Consider the following 5844-nt stretch of genomic DNA (forward strand, 5'->3'; position numbering starts at 1 on the left):
TTGGAATGCCCATGAGTGTCATTCTTGTTCAGGTCACATTTGGACAGTCATGGTGGTAAGACTTTATGGGTGTCAGTTCTGATGTTACCAGGAGACACATTCTCACAACAGGCTAAAAGGACAACAGAAAGAAACGAAGTAGACACAGACCAAAACAGAGGGTCTACTTGGGAAGTTGGAATCTGAGTAAACTTTTCCAACGCTAACTGAAAACAGCAAGGGTTGGCTTGGAGTGTAACACCCTTGATAGGGTGCTTGCTTAGCACTCACAAAGCCTTAGTTTAGGCACCCAGCACCACATAAAAATGTGGGTATGGTAGCATATCATAGTCATCTCCGGACGTGGAGGTACATAGATCAGAATTCAGAGTAATCCTTGGTGACAAAGTGAAGCCAGCCAGGGCTACATAAGATCCTGTCTCAAAGAAAAAACATAAGAAGAGATAGATGGATGGCCTTCTTTTACATTTCACTTAACATAAGTTTCACCTTGGTAAGACTTGTGAGACCACCAAGCTAAGAGATCATACTGGACTATAGAAATTATAGCTTGCCTCCACATTAATTTCAATATTTTTATCTTTAGAGTATGATAAAAGCACCCCAACCATGGGTAAGGAGCATGGTTTGTAAAAGAGATTTAATAACTTTTCTGGTGGTAGTTAAAAGCATGACAAAATTTGCTCAGGATATTGTGGCTACTGAGACTATAAAGGGACAAGAACGAGGCTTCATGGAAAACTACAATTCAAAAAATCAACAAAGGCGGGGATGTAGTGCAGTCGTGGGGTACTTGTCTTACATGCCCCATGTCCTGGGTTCCACCCCAGTACAGTCAGTGTTGCAGAAGCACAAGAGAGAGAGAGGGTCTCAGGAGGGACATTTTCAATAATGCCATATTTACCTAAAATGATGCATTAAAAGAATCAAATATATAAATGTGTATTGGATTCTTATTTTACTTCACCATTAAAGCCAAAGAGGCCATGAAATTGAAAGAGAGCAAGGGGATGAACATGGGAGGAGTTGGAGGGAGGAAAGGGAAGGGAGAAATGATATAATTATAATCTCAAAAAAAGATGAAAAAATAATCAAGTACAAGTTCATGGGCCGTGCCTTAGGAGTTTGTCAATTTCTTTTGTAAGAACACTTTCATTGGAGGTTTGGGGGGTATAGAGCAGTTTATTATCATGGTCTTTAAGGAAAATGGGAAGTGAGGAGAGAATTGGAGACAATGCTATGGCTCAATTTTAGGAGATCTGCTGTGATGGTTGTTCTTGGTTGTCAACTTGGCCACATCCGGAATGAACTAAAACCCAAATGGATGGGCACACCTGTGAGGGATTTTTTTCTTAATTAAATCATTTGAAGCTAGAAGACCTACTTTTAGTCCAGATCTTTTGGGATGGCAAGATACACCTTTAATCCAGATCTTCTGAGGTGGGAAGATCTACCTTTAATCTGTCAGCCTTTATAAAGGACATGGAAGAAAGAAGATTGCTCTCTTTGCCTGATTGTTCTTGCTCTCGCTGGCAAGTCCATGCCTTTACTATCATTAGAGCCTACTTCTTCAGGATTCTAGAATAAACTGAAGACCAGCTGCGACTGGATTTCTTATGGACAGAACAACTACTATGGATTCTTGAACCTTCCATTGGTAGACAGCCATTGTTAGACTAACTGGACCACAAGTTGTAAGCCATTCTAATAAATTCCCTTTATACATGTAATTCCTTCTTTAAGTTCTGTTCCTCTAGAGAACCCTTACTAATACATTTGTGAAAAAAGAGAGGGGAAGGGAAGATATTAGCTTGAGTGAGGATAGAGCATCTAGAGTGGGCTACTACATTCTCAGTATGAGAGCAACTTGGACTTGTTTGTATGTGACAGAGAGATATAGTGAAGATTCCAGAGACAGTATGGTTGACAGAATGAGGCTCCTGAGAGAATACTAAGAGGTAGATATCAGAGGCAGGTAGAGATATTAGAGCTGGGCAGGAAAAGAAAAACTTCTGAGACTAGAGGAAAGAAGGGACAGTGAGTTTAAATAAAGGCAATTTTATTATTATTATTATTATTATTATTATTATTATTATCATGAAAAGTTGAGAGAAGCTATATGTACTAAATAACTTTCATTTTCTTTGTTCATTAACAATTGAGATGAGCTTCTTAAGAGATAAGGGAGATGGTGAGCTAAGAAGTTTTGGAATTGCTACCTGGGGATTTGGAGAAGAGCCATAACCTGGGTGCAAGAGCTAAAAGTTGCCTGAGATTGGACAACACAAATTTGACATGACATTCATTTGCACAACTTCCCAATTTTCTCCAGTAGGTTTAGTATTATTGGTTTTGGACATTGAAAAGTGAAAAAGTGGAATAACCTGTGGTGATATTGTGTTTCCCCAATATATTGTGCTCCCTAATAAACTTACCTGGGGTCAGAGAACAGAACAGCCACTAGACAGATATAGAGTCCAGAAAATGGTGACACACACACCTTTAATCCTAGCATTCAGGAGGCAGAGATTCATCTGGATCTCTGTGAATCCAAAGCCACACTGGAAACAGCGAGGCATGGTGGCACATGCCTTTAATCCCAGCAAGTGATGGAAGGAAGCAGAGAGGTATATAAGGCGTGAGGACCAGGAACTAGAGGCTTTTTAGATTTGTTAAGTTTTTAGGCTTTTAGCAGCAGTTCAGCTGAGATCCATTTGGATGAGGACACAGAGGCTTCCCGTCTGAGGAAACAAGATCGGTTGAGGAGTTGACAAGGTGAGGTTAGCTGTGGCATGTTCTGTCTCTCTGATCTTTCACCGTTCACCCTAATATCTGGCTCCCATTTTTTTTTTATTAATAAGACCTTTTAAGATTCATACTACAATAACCCAAGATTTGAGTTTAGCAAATCAAGTATGTCAGAACAAGAAGTAGTGAATACTTAAATTCTTTCTCAAGGCAGTGTTGCAGGTCTGTGGGTGTAGCTCGGTTGGTAGGATGCTTGCCTAGCATACATGAATCCCTGGGCTCCCTCCCTAGTACAACAAAAATTGACCATAGTGATTTATTCATCTAATCCCAGAACTTGAGAAGTGGCGGCAAGAGGAGCAGAAGATCAAGGTCATCCTCATAGCTAAAGAGTAGGTATAGAAACAGTTTCAGATATGTGAGACCCTAGCTTCAAACTAACTAACTAACTAACTAACTAACTAATGAATAAATAAATAAATATTAAGAGACGGTGTTTGGAATGTTGGAAGGGATGAAAGTGACTTTTTTTTGTTTATTTTTTGAAAGAATGTTTCTCTGTGTAACAGTCCTGGTTGTTCTGGAACTCACTCTGTAGACCATGCTGGTCTCGAACTCACAGAGATCCACCTGGCTCTGCCTCTTGAGAGCTGGGATTAAAGATCTGTGCCTTCACCACCTGACAAAAGTAACTTAAAAAAAAAAAAAAAAACTAAAGATATTGTTAGCCAAATCACTCTTCTGAAATCTATAAATGTGACCTTGGCATAGCAATGGCTTCTTCTTGGTTTGTTTCTCTTTAGCTTTGTGTCTTTGAAAAAGTAAGTAATGAATTACAGAACTTTCTATGGGTTATATCCTAGCTACAGGGTACATTCTTTTACTAGATATTCATTTTACAGCAGAAGCACCAGGAGATTGGGAAAACTTGCTGAAATTAACCACAGCTAGTTATTAACATAGAAAGGTTCAAATTTGGATCTGTCTGATGTAGAATTCAGTGCTCTTTTCACTATTTCATGCTGTCTAAGAAAAGTCAAAGGTAATTTAAATTTGAGTTACTACATGATCAAAAGAACATGAAGCAGTCTTGGGAGAGTAATACTTCCCAGAATGAAGACTCCAAAAGGGACTGTTAGTGGTCTACAAAGGTCACAGTTCCATAGATTGATCTCTTGTATGTGTTAACATTTGTAGTATGGCAAGGTCTATACTTTGGTTTCTGGCATGAATAAGTAATTTGCTTATGACATTTAAACTAGACATCACCTCATTGGTGTCTCATTTAAAGTAGTGCCAGGCTTCCCATTAGTTTGAAGAAGTTTGGGTTTTTCATTTTTTATTTATTTTTTGCCTGTGGCAAATGAGAGTTGGAGATGCAGGTGATCTACAGAACTTTTCCTGGATCCATAGATGAAAAGAGACAGAAAGCCACTACATCAATGTCCTGGAAGCTGTGTCTTACCCTTGGGGCTTAGTTGAAGAAGTGACTGTGTATTTGAATGAGGTAATGCTTAACACTCAGAATCTTGACTGCAGTCCATAAAGGCCTTGAGTCAGGAGCAGATTAAAGTGGCAAAACAGCCAAATCGGTGAGCCAGAAATCAACTTCCTCACTCTAGAAACTCCCTCGGACCCATCCTTGAGCTGAGACTAATATAGCACAGCTGACTCCACTAGACTTCAATGCTTGCTTCCTGAAAGCAGAAAAGGACATCATTTTATCTGCTAATTTAGGGATCCATTCAGAAATATCTCAGTAGTTATAATATGATGCATGATGTTTTCCGTCCCTTTAAATACTGAAATGAAAGGAAGTAATTGTTTTTTAGACCCAATGTGCCCATCTAGCACTTGTGACATCCTCACCATAACCCTCTGAGACAGGTCTCATTACCTATATGTCTCAGTTCAAAAACTGACACAAAGAAGTAAATAAGTTTCTCAAAATTATGCACTCAATAAATAGCAGAAATGGTATTTGCCCTTAAATATACATGAATTTGAAATTTCCTAACATTATAAAAGGATATTGAAGTAACAAGTAACAACGAGGCAAACACTTCTGATAGTGATCTAAATAAGGACATTTCAACCTACCTGTTCCAAAACTATTAATAAACAACAACACTACCTGGTATTTTTTACTAGCATTCTGAAAAACAAGTGTGTGTGTGTGTGTGTGTGTGTGTGTGTGTGTGTGTGTGTGTGTGTAGGTGCACAAGGATGCACGTACACACATATATGAATGTATATGGAGGCCTAAGGTAGATGCAAGTTCTCACCCTCAATCACCTTCCTTCTTATTTTTTGAAATAGGGTCTCCCATTAAACCTGGAATTCACAGATTCAAATAGACTGGCTGGCTAGTTGTCCTCAGCCATTCTCCTGTCTCTGCCTTTCCAGTTCTGGGATTATAGGAACACACCGCCACACCTGCTTTTTTTTTTCTTCTTTCTTTTTTACATATATCCCAAGGGATCAAACTCAGGTCATTCATTATGTTTATGTGGCAAGTACCTTACCAACTGAGACATCTTGGCCCTTATAAAATTACACAATTTTCCCTATGTCACAGATTCCCCTAGGAGCCATAAAAGCCTGTTTTGTTTCATTTTGGATTTGATTGGTTTAGTTTTTGCATTTTTAAAAACTTTTATTATCGTGTGTGAGTATATGTGTATGTCATGTGTCTCTGAATGCACACATGCATAGTACCACAACCTGTGTGGAGGTCAGAGGACAAACTGTGGAGTCAGTTAATCCTTCCAACTTTATGTGGGCTTCAGGACTCAAACTCAGGTCACGAGGCTTGTGTAGCAAGCATCTTTGCCCACTGAGCCAGCTTGCTGGCCTGTCTTGTTTGTTTGTTAGTTATGAGACAGTCTTGCTCTGAAGCCCCATCTATGGAACTCATCATGTAATTCAGGCATGCCTGGAACTCACTGTCATCTTCCTGCCCCAGCCTCCTGAGTGGGTAATAGATATGAGGCATCACATTGCAAGTCTACAAAAGCTTTTTTAAATGTCTAGAATAAATTTGATTACTGTTCAAAATATTCAAATAGCATACACTCTTTATTGATATCATCTAAC

This window comes from Peromyscus maniculatus, chromosome X (genome assembly GCF_049852395.1).
Source record: "Peromyscus maniculatus bairdii isolate BWxNUB_F1_BW_parent chromosome X, HU_Pman_BW_mat_3.1, whole genome shotgun sequence".
Taxonomy (NCBI): Eukaryota; Metazoa; Chordata; class Mammalia; order Rodentia; family Cricetidae; genus Peromyscus; species Peromyscus maniculatus.